General features: G+C 40.8%; 1 protein-coding gene across 8 annotated transcripts in view; it reads left to right on the top strand.

Moving 5' to 3' along the window:
* MAPK10 (mitogen-activated protein kinase 10) overlaps nt 1-21,090 on the top strand; it is a 131,726-nt gene that overhangs the window by 19,521 nt on the left and 91,115 nt on the right. For 7 of the 8 annotated variants that reach the window (XM_021396486.1, XM_021396485.1, XM_021396487.1 and 4 more), the window contains exon 4: nt 8,367-8,486. The gene's annotated coding sequence lies outside the window, so the exon portion shown is untranslated. Of the gene's footprint in view, nt 1-3,347; nt 3,714-8,366; nt 8,487-21,090 lie in introns of those variants that run through there. The other variant, XM_021396484.1, reaches the window with a different exon arrangement.

Here is a 21,090-nt window from a genome sequence, read left to right as displayed (position 1 = left end):
TTGCTCTGCCAAATGTACATAACAGAAGCAGATGAGTACATTGTGGAATTAATAAGGCTGAGGCTCTTGTCCTGAATCTGTTGCTCGTCTCAGCAAGCTCAATCTGAGAGTGGCATTAAATTACAGTTGTGTCTGTTTTGCCTTGCAATGCATATGGATAGAGACCTTGAATTTTCTTTGGAGCTGTGAAAGAAAGAGAAAATAAGATTTTCCAGTTGCTGCTTCTGTCTCTCTGATTCTGTGCTGGGCAGTATGGTATGAAATGGGAGAGTCTAAGCTACTGCTGCTGGGACAAGGCAGCCAAAGCTCCCTTTGATTGTGGTATCTGAGAAAGGAAGGCTCCATCCCAAGGTCTCATGTAATACACGCTCTCTGGCCCTCACCCAACATTTCGGAGCACTGCAACCATTCCTTTGGCATTGTGCCCAGAAAGTGGGTACGGTGAAGAGGATTCTTACTACTTTGAGAACATGCATCCCTTATATGGTACACTGGGTGTCTGACATCTTGCTGTGGATGAGGTTTTGTTTTCACCTTCATAGGACAACTTAAAATGATCACTTTTTGTAGAAAGCATTCAGTTTATGGCATCTTTAGCATCTTATCATAGAATCATTTGCATTGGAAGGGATCCTTAAAAGCCACCTAGTCCAACTTGCCTGCAATAAATAGGGGCATCTACAGCTAGATCAGGGTGATCAGAGACCTATCCAGCCTGATTTTGAGTGTCTGAAGGGATAGGGCATCTGCTGCCTCTCTGGGCACCCTGTGTCAATGCCTCACCACCCTTAGAGTAAAAACTGTCTTCCTTATATCCAATCTAAATCTCCTCTATTCTAGGATGTAATGCTTTATGTCACTGGGATACTAAAAACATCCACGATAAGTTTGTTTAAAACTGTATTCATTTTGGTGTATATTCCTCTGCTAGAATTTTAGAGATCACACAACACTTGACAGTGGACTGAATAATGAAGGTGAGTGCTTGTCGGAAAAACAGCAGTGCTATGGTATGCTGAAGTACTTTCCTTGGTATCTATGTAGATAAATTACTGCTAAAATAATTTTCACTAAAAACGCGGCAACTGTCGTGCTCTTTAAGAAGCTCCTGTTTCTCCAGTGCTCGTATGCTCTAAGTTATTCGTTATTATTTCCTTTTGTTGTATGCGGTACTTAGCAGTACAATTTCTTTATCTGTTTCACTGCCCAGTGATGTACACGTGCACCCTTCTAGTGGTATTTATTAGCTTCAGGTCAAGACAACTTTTTTCAATTGCAATGAGTGTGAACACGTTGAAATCCTTCTCATTTATGTATTTTTTTTGCATATTTCTCCTATGTTAAGAACTGTCGTCTTGCTGCTTAACGTAAGATGTAGTGTAGATTTTTTTTAAGCTAAATAAGATACTGATTTAGAAATACTCAGATATTAAGTAGCTCTTTTGACTTGAACAGTGTTTTCAGTTCTTTTGTTTATCGCACACAAACCATTTTTCAACTTGTAAAGTAATAATTTCCTTAAAGTGGATTTGTCTATCAGCCATATTCCAGCCTGTTCCCAGCTGCTTTCCTAGCTGCTTGTGTAATGGTCATGAGGAAAAAACAATAGCTTTTAAAGCTATTTTGATGATGACAAGCACAAAATCTAAGACGATTCTTTCTTTTGGCTGAGGTTAAGTCCAGACTAGCCTTCATCAGTAATTATTCTACAGAATGAGGTAAAATAAAATCAATGAAGGAATTTGGAAGTCCTGCATTTTACTAAAACTGGCTGAGAAGTTCTGTACAATGGAGTCACATTGCAGTCAGCTAAGAGGTGCACACAAAAAAAGGTTGATATCTTGAGTCCTCAAACTTGAAAAACAGCTTTGGAACACCACCCCTGTTTACAACGTAGTGCATGAAGCCGTAGCAAATTTCCAGTGACTTACATATGAAAGTGGACCAGTGGAGTTATTTTGTATGTTGGGTTCTTTCATTTCTTTCCCTTAAACACAGGACTGAATGGAAGCAATTGCTGTTCTCCCCACCTCTGTGCTCTCAGTCTCTTTAATGTCAAGTGTCCGTCTTTTGGGTTACATATTCAGTGTACTTATCTGTGAGTTCATTTAAAGTAAAACAAGAGGAAGTTCTATATTACAAAAGACTGAGTCTCCTGAGCCTTTTAAATCATAAAAGGAGTTAAAGCAACTTCACTGAAACTCATTTGATCAGCTCATAGTGACCTTTGTAACTTATCTCCTTTCCTTTGTAGCTGAGGTCCCTCAGTTTGTTCAGCCCAGAGCAGAGGAGTTTGAGGGGAGGCCTTGTGGCAGCCTACAGCTCCTCACGGGGAGCGGAGGGGCAGTGCTGAACTCTGCTCTGTGGTAGCAGCAACAGGGCCCAAGGGAATGGCATGGGGCTGTGTCAGGAAAGGGTCAGGCTGAGGGTTAGGAACAGGTTCTTTGCCAGATGGTTGTAGGCATAGAGCAGGCTGCCGAGGGCAGTGGTCACAGCCCCAGGTTGATGGATTCAAGGAGCATTTGGACAACGCTCTCAGACATAGGGTCTAATTTTGGGCAGTCCTGCATGGAGCTAGGAATTGGATTCAATGATCCTTACGGGTCTCTTCCAACTCAGAGTATACAATAATATTTATGACTTGCTCTTATCCCGTCATAAGTTTTGTGGAAGCCTTGTCCAGTGCAGTAAGCATTACCAGTGTACTTTATTTGCTGTTAAATGTCAAAAGAAAGATCTCCTGCAGTTTGATGTGCATAGAAGAAATGTGCTCTGCCTCGCTGTCAACCTGAGGAGGTCAGTAGTCATCACCAGTCCTGCTAAGAGCTCAAAGTGTGGTGGTACTACAGGTCATTGAGCGCACATAAGTGGCATGTTGTAGGTCTGGAGATTTGGGGCATGCCAGTAGGAAGGGACAGATCTGTGGCTGTTGCTTGGGTTTCCAAAGGATTCTGTTTCTGGAGCTGCACTGCTACCTGCTTCTGGCAATAGCAGCATGGATGGCTGCATTGGTGGCTGTGAACATTTGTTGTGATTTTTCCTTCATTGAGCACAGAACGTAAATTAATTTCAGGTATTTTGGTTTTTGGAGTGCGACGGACTTCTATCCTTGTGTGTACAGCAGCTGATACAAAACAGCAGAGCACATCTGCACTAAGCAATACTGCTGTTATCCCTCCTTTCTGCACTGACCAGCGCTGCAGCCTCTCCCTGCAGTCCACTCTGTCCCGGTTCCCTGGGAGGTACCGGAGCTGTGTCTGCAGATCCCATTTCTCCCTGCTCCCCCTCTGCCCCCCCCCGCAGACCTCCGCGCTTTGACGTCATGTGCGCTCCTGCCCGTTGCCATGGCAGCCCCATTCCCCATCGCTCCGCCTGTCTCCTCCGGTCCTTCCACAATGGTACAGCCGGCATCAGCTGCACAATGGTTCCCAGGCAGTGACAGAGCGTGATTCAGCAACCAACCTCCTCTTTTATTCCATTATCATCAGACATTTTGCCTCCCTCTTTTCTGTTCTCCTCCATTCTCTTTTATTTAATTCTTTAAAGGAGAACATTGGATCCAGCTGCCCATCTTTTTATTTTATTTTTCATTATATTTTTTATAAGAAGCTCGTCTCTTCCTTGGCACTGTTTGGAATGTGGCTTAACAATACCACCTGACGTGCAGCCAGGGGAAGGTGGCTGGGTGAGGAGGACAGAGGCAGCACGGAATGGTAGGCACCTGACACTGATGGTCAAAGACTGACTTGCTCTTGTGGGGTTGGGTGATGGATATTGAGTGCCGCTTTAAGAATGCGGGAGCAGGAGGCAGGTTAATGGAGCAAATGGCGAACTGGAGCAGGATGGCTGCAGCCCTACATATTGTGGCTGAGAACCATCGTGTTCCTGTGGTTGGGTCTGTATAAACCTTTCTGTTTGGGTGTTTCAGTGGTTGTGAGAATAGTGCATATCATGGATGGGGTGACAGTGCTTCGCCAGCTGGCTCATGTAAACAGTCGTGCTTTGCTCAGCCTTATCGCTGCCTGGGGGCTTTGGGAGGAAAAAGGGGTCTCAGTGAACAATTCAGAAGCAAAGCATACATTATGGGAGTTGCATTGTCTATACAGAGCCATATAAAATGAGAATTGGTAAAAGCAGAAGAGAAGGTGATGCGAAGCAAACGGAAAATCAGAGGATGTGGGTTAGTGGGCATGGTGGGGATAGGTCAATGGTTGGACTTGATGATCTGAGAGGTCTTTTCCAACTTTAATGATTCTATGATTTTATGATCCAAGTCCTGGCCTTCTGCAAAGTGGCTGAATGGAGAGAGAAAGAAAAAAGGTTCTGGTGGACAGAAGGATCTGAAAAGCTGTACTGAGTGTAGTGCAAGTGCAAGTGCAAGTAGTTGTCCAAGGTAACCATTGGTCTTCTGTGTGACTCCCCCATATAAGTGAATGGAAAAGCTGACTGCATCTGATGGCGCCATGGGAGCTTTGGGAGAGGTGTTTACAGCACGCTGCAGGGCAGCTGTTCTGCAAAAGAGCTCAACACTTGCTGAATACTGCAGTGAAATTGGTGCTGCTTTGCAGGGAAATATTTTAGCAGAAAAGCAGTTGCTATAAGAAGAAACAGCATTAGTTTTTCTCCTTCTACAGGGGGGCCTAAAAAGAAATAAAACAAATGCTATTTGCCTAATGAAGTGTTAGTGTTGTTGTGCTCTCAGTGACCCACACTGGGCACATTCTGTGGTGTTTATGTCTTCAGTGGCTTTCAGCTCTTTGCATGGGCTCCTTTTGCTGCATAGCTGCATGGTATATTCACTGCAGCTTTTCCCTCCTGTGATGTGTTTTGTGTGAGTTTTGCCAGAGATCTGTTTAAAGACAAACCAACACTACTTGAAAATTCAGATTTTTGGGGGGAAGAATAATGGCATATAGTGGAATTTTTTTTAAAGAGAAAAATGTAAATGCCCAGGAGAAGCCTGGAATCAGGTTGTTGGAGGACACAGAGAATGTAAGGCTAGCTTCAGAAAAAGGGAAAGACTGAGATGGAATGATGTGGCCTCGTTCCTGCACAGGGCTGTTATCTTTGCCCACATGTAAGCTTGCTTTGGTTTTTATGCCTTGGGGAAAGCAGAGTTCTCCAAACCTCAGGTCTTTAACCCTATTTCAGAATGCTGCTCTGTAGCCACCAGCCAGGAACACTCCAGAGCAGTGTTTTCTTCCACATACTCCTGCTGTGTGCTTGCTGTCTTGCTGCTAGGAAAGGTGGCAAGGAAATACTGGCTGAACTAATGGCTTTCTCCTGTGGGGAGCAGATGTGAATGACAAAGGTGATTTGACCTCAGACATTAAACCATATTCCTTCTCCTGACCCTCAGTAAGCCGTGCGCTCACAGGGTGCTCCATCCTGCTGCTTCAGAACATGCAGAATTAATCAGAGTCCTGGTGTAATTGTTACTGTATTAAGCAGTATTAGGATTGCAAACATGTTTCTAAATGGGGTAAGGGCAAAAATCACTTGATGTGAAATACTGGTTGATTTCAGTTGCTTGTCTGCCTGCTTGGTGCTAGCAAATGTTCTTCTGTTGCTGAAAATGTGTGCAGTGAGGGAGCTTTTTGTGAGCAGATTTTGGGGATGTGTAGGTTTTTGCTGTTTTTAATTATGATTGTTTGCTTTTAATTATTATGATTATTTTGTTGCTGTTGTCAGTTGTTGGCATGTTTGTAGCCATTTAGAGAATTAATAGTAATTAATCAGTAGTTATAAGGCAAAAAATCTTCCAGCAGTGTCACAGTATTAAATTTCTCTTTAGAAAGCAAAGAGACAGCCATCAAAATGTCCCTACCATTGTATTTGGAAATGTCACAAAGCTCTCCCACAGTTTGCGGTCAGTTGCACAACTCCTGCAGGAAGGGAGAGGTGAAGCAGGCCAAAAGGAATGGGATACTGGCATTGCTCTTTGAGATATCATATTCATATTAAGATTAAGGAGAAAAACTGTGCTTGAATCCCCAGGCTTAAAATTTGGTGTCTCTTAAACTTTTATGCAGTATAAACTGGGTCAGTTCTTGGGATAATTCTTGAGTAACAAAAAATATTATCAGTGTGTTGATAAGCCTTCAGAACAAAGTGAAGACTTTGTGTGTGTTGTTGATTTTTCCCGTTTGTTTGTTTGCTTATGATGAGCAATCTTATGTCCATAGACCCTCCCATTCCATCTTGAGTTTATAACACCACTACTAGAAATTATAACCCGAGGGCCTAATGATTGCAGTGCTACCATAGCTGCTGCTCTGTTTTGTCATCAGACTTCTCTGGACCCCAGTACCGAACACGAATACAGCTTTGCTTCCAATATTCCTGTTCTGCTGCCCTGTCATTGATTCTATGAAACAGTGGTTTGAATGGGGCCACCTGCAAGAAAAATCAACCCTAATGAAGGGACACAGCTAAAAGGAAAAATGTTGCATTTGCTGTGAGCTTATTTCTTGCAGCACCATCTGTGTAGACAGACATAGGAACATGTCTTTCAGAGAAACAAAAAAGCTTTTGTCCTCAAGTAATGGTGTTGGTCTAAAACTGAAAGCAACGTGTAACTTTGTTAGTGTGAAATGTGATGTAGTAGTTCTTTTCTCTTCCTCAGTGATAATGAGATGCAAGGATAGATCCAAAGCAAGACTGAGGGTGATACGGGATTTCATGGCCCACAGTCTGCAGGAATTGAACAATTGTCCTTGAGCTGAGTTGTTGTATTTCCCTTTTAGCCTGATACATATGGTTTTATTAGCCAGTGTGAAGGGCACTTTTGTCCTGTTCTTAATATAGAAGGACAGGAAGCTCAACTCCTAGTACTTCTTGTTCTGTTTTGTTTATTCATTAAGAATGATTGATTGTTTTATTTTTAATTTTGCATGTGGATGTACTGGTGGCAATAGAGTATTCTCACCTTCATGTCTTGGGAAAAGAAGGTCATTAACTTCCATTTATCTTTGGGGTAAGCCTGGAGAACAGGACAGAGTTAGAGTGCCTTTTAGAAAAAGAAAAACAAAAAGCAGCTGTTGTACTTCTACACTTGAAGGTTCTTTTCCTGTCCAGGACTAAGAACGTCTTCATGACTTTGTGACTATAGGCTCTTGCTTGCAACACAGTGAGGTTATGGAAAATTTAGGGTGCTTCCAGATCCTAGCACAGCTGCCAGTTTTTTGCATTGTAATAAAAACTAAAAGCAAAAGGCTCTGAAGAGCAAAATTCTGATTCCTGTCAATAGTTATTTCAGCGGGATTTCACAGCAGTGGGCCAGGTAACTTGGGGTACTGCTAATTACAGTGGTTTTTCAGGGAGCTGGGGAGTTTGCAGTTTGGATATAAAGTGTTGTGGTACCCTCTGATGAAGCAATTGTTTTAACATATAGATTTTTGTTTATATTCAATGACTTCCAAGTTACAGTTAGCGTTGTTTTGCAATGTCTTCAAATAACTCCAAAGAAAAGTTAAGAAAATATTGCCCAGACTTTAGTGATGTTCAGTGATGAACACAGCTGCCTTCTGCTTACACTCATCACCTGTTTGTATGCTTGCGGTTTTTCAGTGGTTGGACACCACAGCAGTACTCAGTTGTTCCTCTTCTTAGTTACTGTTTAGCCCTACAGCTTCTTACATTTGCTGCTTACACTATTTCTTAAGCTTATCCATAAGTGCAAGTGCTTTATCATTTGGAGATGTTTTGTTGTGGTGGTGTTTTTCAAGAGCATCATGATTTAATAGACAGCAGCAATCCAAGGCCTTTCCTTATGCATCGGTGTATCAACGTCTCATAAAACATTCCTGTTGCCAACTTGTGATCGCAAGTCAAATTTCAGTGAAATCCCCAGGTATCATTAATAGACACCTGTGTATAAGTCTGTGTTTCAGTGAAGGTTGCTGATGTTTCTTCCTCCAAGGAAAAATCTGAAGATCTGATCTGAAAAGACAGGAGAGAAACAAAAACAAATTTGTTAAGGACGATTTCATGACTTGTAGTACAGTGTGCTGTAACTTGGAATTGTCCTGAATGTGAACTCCCGAACAGCTGGATTTGCCATCCTTCATTTTTTCATCTTTAATTCTTTATTTTTTGTGAAAAATAACCGTGACACCTCTTTCCCATTTAAGTAACACTTTGTTCTGTGCTATTTTTGGTCTTTAACCTTTCTTCTTTTCAGGTAAGAAAGCAAGTTAATGGCCTGTACAGATACTTCCCTGAATGGGAATATCAGAGGAAAAATCTTAAACAACTTTGCGTGATGTGCACATACTGATGTTCTGGGTTAGCTTAGTTTATCTGTGTTTAACTTACTTAAAACACTAAACCCCAAATATTTCTTTCTCTTTTTTTTTTATGTCTAGGGCTAGTATTAGAAAACTGTACCAGCAGCCAGCCAGACTCCAGTATCAGCTATGGCAACCCATGCGTGACGCTGATGCCTTCAAACCATTTCCTATAGATGAGGCATAGCACATGCTGTGGTGAGTTGACAATATACCATTTTATTAAATCACGTTCCTTGGCAGAATAACAGTGCCAGAGTGAATGCTGAGTATTTTATTTTGTGTGAAGATAAAATTTCAACTTCCAATAACTTTTCGTGCACTTCAGCATAATGCTTTCTCATTATAAGTGCCTTTTTTCAAGTATATCAATGCTGTGTTGTACATGTCGCTATCAAGTGTATTGGCAATACGGTTTTGGTGGAAAAGTGAAGACAAAAATAATATTAAGACGACAAACCTTTTTTTGTTATTGTTTTACATCTCCTTTATTTGGGGCAAGGGAGAGGAAAGGTGATTTGGTTTCTATCTGTGAGGTGACTGAGGAGGCATATGAAGATTTCTGACATGTTTTCTTGCCATAAATTTCTTCATCCCTGGATAGGAAAATAAATTCTGAGAATAGAGATGAAAAGCAAATAAGTAGTGTTTTTTTAACGTACCCTGTCTTTAAGCATATACAAATCTACTAGAGTAATTTTAATGAAAAGTTCTTGTTATAAGTAGCTTTGATCCCAGTAATTTCTCTAAGGTGATTTTGGCTTATCTTTGGGATAGGAGGAGCTGGTTTTAGGTGTCACATGTAATCATAGACTAGACATTGCAGGATTTCGCAAGTCTTTAGGGTAAACAAATTTCCATTCAAAATATGCTTATGCACATTTTCCTCCTTTTAATAACAGCTAGATGTTGACCAGCTCCTGTCACCATAATCAGCATGAACAGAAAGTCAACAGTTATAAATAAAAGAAACAGGTATAAGTGGATCTGTAGACTTCATGACAGTCTTCTGTGATTTGGCTGTGATCAATGGTCAATGTCAAATTCCATTTCTGGGGCTATTACAAATAGGGTGTAAACTGAAGTCACCAAAATTTTCCTACTCTCCCAGCAAAAGATAGAGGTTCTGTTTTTCTTTGTAGATCAGGTAAAGATGAACATCTGCAGTACATACAGACTGGTGAGGAATAGTGGTATGTGGCTAACAGCATAATGAAGTGAGTGCTCTGATAATGTGCCACTGTCATCCTTAGAAGAACTGTTGGAAAGAAAAACTTTAAAAAACCAAAAAGCAAAGAACAAACAAAAAACAGAACTAGGTGGTTTTATCTGCTTGATTCTGTTCTGGAGTAAAATGTGAGAGAATGTAGTGAAAAGCAATGCATACAAGACGACTGAAAGATGCTGTGCACTGTTGGAATCTAAGGTGCCTCCAAGGCAGGAAACCATGTATTTGACATGAATAATATTTCATGAAAGAATCTCATTTGGGATGTTTTCTCTCCTGACTTGTGGACATTCAGTGTAAGGCACTCATGCAGAACTTGAAGGCTTCCCTGTATTACCACCATGATGCATTTAAGTTCTTAGAGATTTTAAGGTCTATGGAATCTGTCCAAAGGAAGGCTGCCTTGCTAGCAAGAATTGCATCTTGATGTTGTATGTGGATGCTTACATCTGTGAGACTTAACTCTTCTTATATGAGTTTGGCTGAGCTTTGAATTAATGAAGAGCAAAACCATACCACTGCTCTTTTTTTTTTTTCAGTTTTAATCTGTGTTTAGCAGCACATTGGTAATTTGTTAGTTGTAGATAATAAGTTTGTACAAACTCATAACAGCAAAATATATACAACATGGCAAGTAAAAGCTGTGCAATTTTATTCAAATATAACAAATACAGGATTTTGTTAACATATCAGTGATTTAATTGCAGAGAAGATGCATGGAATTTTGATGGTATTATGTATGTGCTAACATGATTAGCCCATAGATGTGACAGTTTATATCCCCTAACCATTAATATTCAAAACATTGGTGAATATGTTGAAAATCCTTTCTGAAGAAGCTGAGTGAGTATAATCCCCACTTTCACAGGGTTTACTGGTATATGCAAAGCTCAGTGCTCATTTTGTCTTTGTGGAACACAGCAATACTTCTGTATGCAAGCAGTGCGACTTGATCATTTGTCCCTCAGGTCACCGAGACGTCTTTGTCTGAGTGTTGTAGCTATGGATACTATTGTACAGTATGAACATTCTGTTTGGTTGGCTTTCTCTATGAATTCAGTGATCTCTTCTAAATAATTTCCCCCAGCTTCATTCTTCCCATCTTTGTTTTGTAAGTTCTTCTTCAGTGAAGGTTCGGGTTGGATACTGGGAGAAATTGCTTAACAGAAAGAGCAGTGAGGCACTGGCGCAGGCTGCCCAGGGAGGTGGTGGAGTCACTGTCCCTGGGGGTGTTGAAGAACCACGTGGATGTGGCTCTGAGGGACATGGTCAGTGGGCATAGAGGGGGTGGGTTGGGGTCGGACTGGATGATCTTAGAGGCCTTTCCCAACCTCTATGATTCTATGAAGATGAGTGATCAGCACAAACAGCAGGTTTTGAGAAACAGTCTGTGATACCATCAAGCAAACTCCAGTTCTTTTTCCTCAGAGATGCTGTAGGTAGAGATTTACTTGAGAAAATTTCCTTCCAAGTGACATCTTGAGAGTCAAAACTGTTAAGCATATTTAAGAGAAAAATTGAGGAATGTGGAGTCTTGCTCTGAATACCCAGCTCCACAGGAAAAAAGTCTGTCTCTTTAGGAATATAATGCTCCTTATTGTGAGTTAAGAGTTTTGCACGTGATCAGATGTGGATACAGTCCTGTAAAACTTATATGAAGTCAAGACAACTTGAAATCTTCAGCTTTGAGATAAAAAAGCTTATGCCTTCTGTTCAGGTTCTCTTCAGTTAATACTGTTCATGCAAATTTGTGTATTTTGCATCCAGACATTCCTGTTTATGAAAACAAAGATTTTATAACAGTGGAAGTTGTGTGTGAAGTTAGAAACCTTGCCTAAAACTTTGCTTTTAGCTTTCAAAGGAAAAACAGAATCATGTTCTATACTGTTCAATGAACTGCCCGTATGGAAGACAAAAATAAACATTTTGAAAATGGTCAGAAAGAGTAGGACTTGGAGTACCGAGCTAATTATTAATATTCATCAAATAAAGTAAAAGTGAAAAAACTCTGGGATATTTTGCATAATATGAAAATAAGGTAAGTGCTAGGGCTGGTGGGAACTGAGTTCATTTCACTGGATATTGTGTGAAAGTGAGGCCAGCTTGATGTATCCATGCAGATGAGCAAAGTACCTGAGATACAGTAATTTTAGTTTTGTAAGCTCTTAATTATTTGAGTATCTTCTAATTTTTAGAAAGTCTTGGCTTAGTATCTTGTAACCAAGGCTATGTTTTGCATACAGAATCTCATTTCTCTCTTATTCATCTGTTTAAATGCTAAATATATAAAGTCAATTCTGAACTTCTTCTAGCCATTAGAAGAATGGCTAACATTAGCAAACATTAAATGACTTTGGTAGTTACAGCAGCCTTTTGTCAGAGGAGCTCCGAGCACAATTTCTGGAGAAGCTGGTAGTTTGCTTCCCTGTCTTCCTTAGCAGGAAATGCTTGTATATACAAAAACTGCTGTGTGACAGCAAACAAGACAATGAAAAACTTTATCTGGACGTTGTTGTGCAGGATGCCTTAACTTGAAGCCAGAATTATTTTTTCTTGTGTTACTTCTCACTCTAGTGTATATTCCTTCTCCCTCCATCCTTGGTTTGTCATTTGATATTCCCAATCCTTGCAGCTGGTAAGATTCATATTTTAATGAAGTGATACTGAAATGTAGTTTTCTCAACTCATGCAGTATTTGCGTTTTTCAATGCCCTAGGCTCAGTGACACATACATACGAGAAACTGTGAACTTCCTTTTAATAAAAATGTAGGCTTTTCATCCTTATTCCTTTAAAAAATACATTAAAAATTAAAATAAGGAAATGGAGCAGCTTGAGGCCTTAAATCATTCCAGTGTTTCTACAAAGGTTATTCCTTTGTGGCATCACAAGATTTTGGGAGCACATGACGAATCTCTTTGGCTTTTGGACTTGATGTTGTTTAATAGTAATATTAAAAAGTCTGACTTAAGTGCACATTCATCACCTTTCTGAGTGCTTGTTGAGACATGGACATATCTCTTTATCATTCACTGTATTCCTCATGGCAGCTAGGGTTGTACTAGGAATGGTCCGTTTGTTTGTATGTTTTAAAAATTCAAAATGAATTTTTTCTAAAATGTTAAAATGCTGGTGTTTGTCTTCAGGGATTCTCCACATCTTCAGTTTCACTCTGCAAAACTGATGGCCAAATGCTTTTATTCTGCCGTATGTCAGTCTGTGCTTACTGAAAAGGAGTGAACTTTATGACCTTTATACTTCCCTGTGAATGTCTCAGATGAAATGTTGGTATCTCTGCTGTATTTGTTGAGTTGCTGATGAAAACAATACCTCTGTGCCACCTGGAAGGAGAGTTCAGTGTTTGGCAGGCTCTCCTCCCAACCTTATGGAAAACATCCAACAGTACTGCTGCAGAATATGGGAACAGTGTCAAACAAATGTCCTCTGAATCTTGGAATAGTTTTTCAGTGTCATCCATACATGCTGTATAAAGATAAGTTAAATAGCATGCAGGGGAATAAATGAAAATGCTGAATCAAAGAGCACAGAGAACGGTGCCAGCAAAGCAGTGGGAAGGAGACCAAGGCAGCAGTAAACTCAGCTGTGTGTATGGTCATGGTATATGAACCCATAATATATGAAGTGGTAGGAAGTATTCTGTAACCACATAAGGAAATACTTTCCCTACTTCCTCTTCCACATTTGTCAGTGTGTTTTGTTGACTCTGTGCCTATTCGTGCACTGTTGTTACAAAAACAACCTTTTCATGTCACAGTCTGCCAACAAGAGCAAGTGGAAGGTCTAGCATGTATGCGCAATGGAGGGGTCTCCAGAGGGCTGAGTTTCCTGGGGTTTTTCCCCAACTCCCTGTAGATCCACAGGCTGATTCTCAGGCTCTGCCATATCCACAGAGGTCTACAGATGCAGACCTCTGTAGGGTGGCAGGTTAGTGAGAAGACTGTTGCAGGGATGTTACCACCACTTGTGCATTCTTACTATGCTCTGAGTTGCTAGTGAAATTAATTAGAACAATTGATCTGCCATGAGTATGAGAAATAATTATTAAATGGACATACTTGAGCTACTGAATATTGGATAGCTTTGGTTTTGTTTTGATTTAAGAATTGGATTTGTTCAGTCTGTAACATGAAAAACCTAGGTTGCTGCCTTTTGTGGCCATTAACTAAATATTTGGTGATGAAAAGTGAGAACAAGATAAGTAATCATTAGAGCATCACTTGTCGAGCTCTCCAATATTCCAGGAATCTGATTGTGTCTTGGTTGGTTGGTGTTTTGGTGTTGTTTTTTTTTTCTAGATGGATATTTTGTCATCTTTTACATGTTATCTGTTACCATCTTCAACACTTTCAGCCTCCTTCCTGCTTTATGATCTCTTTTCTAGAGAGTTAATGTGAATAAAAAGTTCTACTTGCAGAGCAAATGATGGCTTCTAATTGACATTAGGTGCAGCTACTGCTCCCGTCCCAAGAATAAAAGTATTCTGCATGTGCAAACCCATTGTAAGGCTGCTGGGGCTCTGAAAGAACTGTGAGGCTGTGAAGCACCTTGAGAAGGAGTTCTGGTTCTTAGTGGATAAGAAGTCATTGCTAAAAGTTCTGTTTGTACAACAGTCTATGGAGTAATTACCCTGTATACAGTTTTGTGTTTACATGGCTGCTATCCCAGGTTAGTTTGTATAGATCAATGCAGAATATGATACAGAGACTTCCTAATCCACCTCCTTTCTGTGTTTGTTTCTGAGAAAATGCAGCTCAAGTTAGGCTGTACTTACCAGGGTTATTTCTTTGCATGGGGTGGGCTGAGTGGCACTATGGGTGCTCATTGCTCTGACCCCCCCCCACCCCACAGTGGTGCAGTAATTGGCATGGGAGGGAAAGTGATGGGAGGATTTGGTTCCACTGGAAGCTGCTAGCATTAAGTGGAGACAGCATGACAGAGAGCAGGGAGGAATTTATCTCCACCTGTTTCATAGCATGGACATAAAGATTTTTGTTGGTTGCACATCAGAACCAGATGGCATACTGACCTACGATGTTGTATGGACAAATGCTCTTGTCCCTGTTCTTTTAGAAGCAAGTCCTTTTCTGATCACAATTCCTTCTGTTGGCAGATATCTGCCATTTAATTCCCTACCCTATGCCTCACTCAAATACTCTGCAGATCGTTTTCCATGGTGGGCTGAGTGTTTGAAGAATGGTTCATGTCTTTAAATAAGAGCTTAAAGATAAAACACGTGAAACTTATAAAGCTATTCTTCCTGAAACAAAGAAAAAAATCAGAAGAGAGAAAATTTGGAGATGTTCCTGAAATAGATCTCTATAGGGTAATTGTGTATCATAATCCTACTTACGCACCTGCATTAATTTTATGTTAGATTTCAGTCATCTGCGTGTTGATGGATATTTTTACGGCATCATGAAAGCTTGCTGTACTTAACATTAACGTTATTATCAAGCTGCATGAAGGGAATATGGCGGTTGCCTTTCATGAGGGAAGGGTATGGCAAGAATACCTGTCTGTAGAAATTGCAATAATCTATAAAAAACAAAAAACAAAAAACATGTTTTCAAGATGTTGTATGCTCCTTAATCTAATGAACTTATGGTGCAATCCTCTGCTTTTCTGAGTTTCTGAAAAGATATAGGCATAGATGTCTTCTTGGTTCTGGATTTTCTTTTTTTACAGGGCCAGTGTTAGCTGAGATGAGGTATACAATCATAGAATTAGCTAGCTTGGAAAAGACCTACAAGATCGTCTAGTCCAACCATCCACCTACCACCAATAACCCCACTAAACCATGTCTCTCAACGCTATATCTAAATGTTTCTTGAACATCTCCAGGGACGGTGACTCCACCACCTCCCTGGGCAGCCCATTCCAGTGCCTGATCACTCTTTCAGAAAAGTAGTATTTCCTAATGTCCAGCCTGAATCTCCCCTAGCGCAACTTGAGGCCATTCCTCCTCATCCTGTCACTAGTTACACAAGAGAAGAGGCCGACCCCCAGCTCACTACAACCTCCCTTCAGGTAGTTAGAGAGAGCGATGAGGTCTCCCCTGAGCCTCCTCTTCTCCAGACTGAACAATCCCAGCTCCCTCAGCCGCTCCTCATAAGGCCTGTGCTCCAGACCCCTCACCAGCTTCGTCGCCCTCCTCTGAACACGCTCCAGGGCCTCAATGTCTTTTTTGCAGTGAGGAGCCCAAAACTGGGCACAGTACTCAAGGTGGGGCCTCACCAAGGCTGAGTACAGAGGGACAATGACTGCCCTACTCCTACTGGCAACACTGTTTCTGATACAAGCCTGGATGCCATTGGCCTTCTTGGCCACCTGGGCACGCTGCTGGCTCACTTTCAGCTGAGCGTTGACCAGTACCCCCAGGTCCATTTCCTCTACACAGCCTTCCAGCCATTCTGCCCCAAGCCTGTAGCGTTGCCTAGGGTTGTTGTGCCCAAAGTGCAGGACCTGGCACTTGGTCTTGTTGAAACTCATTCCATTGGCTTCAGCCCAGAGATCCAGCCTGCCCAGATCTCTCTGTAGGGCCTTGCTACCCCCAGGCAGATCGACACTTCCTGCCAGCTTGGTGTCATCTGCAAACTTACTGAGGGTGCTCTCAGTGCCCTCATCCAGGAACACCACTTGTGACTGGTCTCCATCTGGATTTAACTCCATTCACCACTGCTCTCTGGGCCCAGCCCTCCAGCCAGCTCCTTACCCAGCAAAGAGTGTGCCTGTCCAAGCCACAGGCTGCCAGCTTCTCCAGGAGAATACTGTGGGAGACAGTGTCGAAGGCTTTGCTGAAGTCTAGGTAGACCACATTAACAGCCTTTCCCTCATCCACCAGGTGGGTCACTCGATCATAGAAGGAGATCAGGCTGGTCAAGCAGGACCTGCCTTTAACAAACCCATGCTGACTGGGCCTGATCCCCTGGTTGTCCTGCAAATGCCATGTGATCTCCCTCAGGACATGTGATCTCCCTCTCCCATCAGGACAATCTGCTCCATCACCGAGGTCAGGCTGACAGGCCTGTAGTTCTCCTTACGACCCTTCTTGTAGATGAGACACTGGCAAGTTTCCAGTCTTCTGGGACCTCTCCAGTTGACCAGGTGTGCTGATAGATGATGGAAAGCGGCTTGGCTGTCTCCTCTGCGAGATAGGCTCCAGTCCTCAGCATAATTCCATTGACTTCATTGAGACTATGATGTTTTACAATAGCTGTCATTTGCCTTCTGTTGGCTCAGTTTAATATGGCTGTTAACATGTTGCCGGGAGTACTGGAAAAAAATTCACCTGAGTCTTAGCACGGATGTAACTGGTGAGCCTGAGAGTTTGTTGGCCTGACAACAGTGATCTGCACACCAGTCAGATCAGTTAACTGGTTGTGGAACCTTGGTGGGATCCTGGAATTGGTATGGGCATGGACAGCCCAGATGTGTCCTTTGTGCTGATGGTAAATGAGTGGTGAGGTCCTTTTTCATAGCTCCGAGGCTGTCAGACCACTCTCTTATTGCTACTTTATTATTGCTAATGAATGTAAGAAGAATTTAAAGTGTGACTCAAATTTTAAATGTTATTAGGAATGTATGCTTTTTAACACAAATTAGATTCTGGTATTTTTAATGAAATGCAAGTAAAGCTACAGATTCCTCTTCTCTTCCCTCCCTCGTCCCCTCCAAATACCTTTTGCAGTAGCAAGGAATGTCTCCCATGCTGTCCTGTGTTTTTATCGCTGGTAGTGTTGCCTTAGCTGATTAGTGCTGCAGCTTTGGGGATTTTAAATGATATCCAGGACTGAAAGATCTACTTCATGGATTAGCAGTTTCAATAACTAGAGGAAACTACAAAGAAAATTATAAGTTAGGCTTGAGTATCATTGAAAATCATAACTGAGCCATGATATCCAAGATTTGGGGGTAAAGGTATACCAAATGCACTTGAGTTGCTAGTCCTTGAGCAAGTACAGTAGGTTTTTCCCCATGGTAAGAGCACTTTTTGATTGGTTCCTGATTAATTTAAGTGAATATTATGCAACTTGAAAGAGATCAGAACAGCTCAGAGCAGGCTTTCAGCTGGTTCAGACTAGATCTGTTGGGTGTGTCCAAAGGAGCAATGTTGACTCATGGCAGGAGGGAGTGCGGTTCACTGATGACCCTTAGCTGCCGCTTTAGCAGAGTGAAGGTAATAGTAGCAGTTAATAAAATTACAACAATGTTATAGTTAAATTTATTTCCTAGAGACCCTGCAGTCTCTAAATCAAACAATAGTCTATTACGGCTGGACTAGATGATCTTAGTGGTCTTCTCCAACTTTCACGATTCTATGACACGTGACCCCAATATTTATTTCTTTTACAAAAAAAGTAATAAACTCCCAATCTTCTATCAGAATTTGACTGTCAGTAACAAAGCCCTGCTTGAATTGTAAGTGCTGGTCACTCAAATAACAGTGAGCTCTGACCTCACACTTATATACTGCAGAGTAACTTTCTGGTGCTCGGGTCATTTTCCTCATCTTTAAGCATGAATCAATTGACTTAGTAGGTGGTTTTATATGAAAAAGGAGAAAAAGAAGAGCTAAGGAAACTGTGTGCCAAACAAGGCCCAGCTCCTGAAGTGTGACAAACGCTATATCGTGGTGGCTGTCTTTGTAGAGCAACTTAACCTCCAGCTGCATGCGTATTCCCCTCACCAGGAGCATCTCCAACACCAGGAGGTTGTTGGGCTTTGTGCAACCCATCCTGCAGGGTTACGCAGTACATTTTAGTCTTCTGCTGATCTTATCACGTGAGCTCCTTCTGAACAACCTCCACCAGTTCTTGCTGTTCCAGATAAATAGCTTTGCAGACATTCTGTAATTTAAAAACACTTGTATTAAAACACATGTCATTTTCACTACTAATGCAGTTCTTTTGAATGTAGGCATTTCTGAGTATATTCTGCTTAATCACCGTTTAGAAGGATTTTTACTGTCACACCCTTTATCTGTTGTTCTGAGCAACCATTTTTGCATGCTAATGGTAACAGTTATTGCCTTGGATCTTGGTGAATCTAAAATGCTAGATGTGGTTATTTCATGCTTCCATACAGGATGGCAGCTATGAACACTTCTCCCCTTACATACCTCCCAAATGTGCTTTTATCACATGAAGGAGGGTGGGGGAGGAGAAGCCTGGCCTCTGCAAGTTTCCTTTGTTCCTCTCCTGCTTTCTGCAGATGTCAGAAATGTTTTGGCTCCTCTCCAGAACTCATTGTAAGGGTGAAGAGGCAGAAGCTTTTTTTTAGTATCAGTCACCAGGATTAGCAGTATTGCGCTTCCTTATCTTAAAAGCTCCTTTATTTGATCAGTTAAATCCTCAATTCATTGCAAAGCATAATCATAACAATGCTTGAAATACTTTTGCCACTGCCTAGTCCAGAAATCAGCATTTGTTTTACGTTGTTCACTGGGTGCCATATCTTTGTCCAGAAAGAGAAAACAGCCAATGAAAAAACTTTTATTACTGCAAAATTTCTTTTGCTATTTTTTTCTTCCATATGGTCATTTGCTCCAAACACTTTAAATTTAAACATAAGGATTGAAAGAAAATAACAAATTTCAAGTTTCATCTTGGAGTCTAGATCTGTCTCAGGGAGAGAGTGCTATAAATGCCTTTTATTTGTCCATTGAAGTGAATGCATCTGTCTTTTTGGATCTTTGTGTTGTAGTGCAGAGCTACATTTTGGAAAGACTCTGAATCACTGCTCCAAAGGATAAGCATATGGGAAGATAACTAACAAATACGGCATTAATGTAGCAAGATGGAGGCAGAATTAATAACCGTAGTTAATGGCACCATTATGTTGGATTTATCTTTGATAGAGCATTTCACTCATGGCATGTGAAGACATTGTAATGTTGATATCGCCTCAATGCATGGAGAGGTTTTTCATGTTGATTATAACTCAACCTCGTATTGCTTATGGTAACTTCAATGATATATAGCTGTTAAATAAAAATGCATTTATACTCATGTAAGTAGCACTGATGTAACTCCCAACAGATTTTGTGTATGTTCATTAATGAAACTTTAGTTAAAATTGCCATGTATGAGCATTAAAAAATGATGTCAAGAGAGTTATAAGCCATTATGCCATATTCAATAGTGAGTAACACTACAGTGAGATAATGTGATATTTATGTGTAGAATCTTTATTCCTATAGTAAAAAGAATATGGGTTCTAAGCTGTTAGTTTAGGAAATGATCAGAATGAGCAAGATTTTCATTGCAGCTCTGCCATTGGTGTTATATGAGTTGATGTTACTCATTGCTCTATAATGAGTGATGCAAGCATTCTTTCAGTTGAGGCCCCAAATACTTAATAAAAGGAGCAGATATTGCCATTAAATATCGTGTGCTTACCATCTGATAATGGTGTGGCTTTGGTATTACACTCCTTATATGGTTCTTATTCCTTTATTTTTTCATGTTAAACGTCAGTTTTATACTGATGACAAGTCTGTACTGCATACAGTAGGGAATTACTCATTTAAAAAAGAAAATCAGGCTATGTCGATGTTTGTTGCAGCTTTGTCTTGTGAGATGTGAAGCACAACAAATTAGCAGAATTCAGGCCTTCTTACTCAAGGTGCGGAACTGGGCCTTTTTTGTGCATGTGTGCTATTTTGCACTATTCTATGTGCTGTAGAATTTTCTGGCTCAATTTCCTAGCTACGTGAATTTCACTATTACTTCTATGCTTTGGCTTGTCAGGCTTGTTATCCAAACAGAGTATACTGCAAATCATAGCTGGTTTTCTATATTCTTGTTTCTGAGTGTTTTTTGTCTAGGTTTTTTTTTTTTTTTTTTTCATGTTAGGAGACTTAAAGTTAAGTCATTTAATGACTTGATCTGTCTTTGTGTACAATAAATCTGTGTGCCTTTGTTTGTTTGCTAAGTGCTGAGTTTGGTAGTGAAATCTGATGTACCCCATTAGAGTGAAAACAGGGATGAGAGAATGGGAAGGTGCTGGAGAGCAAAGACAAACATTTTGAATGTTTGTTCATTTGACTTGATTTCTGAAAACGACCACTGCTTTCCCAAATTCTTGGCAGGAAGTTGTACAAATGCAGGGGAACTTTGGTGAAGATGCATTGTTTTAGCCTGAAATATTTATCCTCTTACAAGATTTAAACAGATTTTTATGGTGATTTAACTCTTCTGAAGAGCCTCTGAAGTACAAACAGACAGGTGGGCTGGGAGAGTGCAGTGAGGTGGGATGGCTGACTTTTTTCCTTTTATTTGTTATTTGAAGATGAGCCCGGAGTTCTGTCTTTATTTGCATACATTGTGTAAGTGACAGAGCATAAGCTCATAGAACATATTTACAGAAGATTCAAGGATGAGGATTTGAATCAATACCTGCTTTGACAATTTGCTACCTCAAACATAAGTAGGTTATTTTGCTTAATTCCTTTATTACAGAATCTGTACCATCTTTGGCATTACATGCTTTTTAGTCCTAAGTTTTCATCCAAGCAATGCGCTTAAGAAAGGATTTTATATAGTCACCAGATTAA

This window comes from Numida meleagris, chromosome 4 (genome assembly GCF_002078875.1).
Source record: "Numida meleagris isolate 19003 breed g44 Domestic line chromosome 4, NumMel1.0, whole genome shotgun sequence".
Classification (NCBI taxonomy): domain Eukaryota; kingdom Metazoa; phylum Chordata; class Aves; order Galliformes; family Numididae; genus Numida; species Numida meleagris.
The sequence above is the reverse complement of the archived record's forward strand: the minus strand, read 5'-3'. Positions and strand labels throughout refer to the sequence as shown.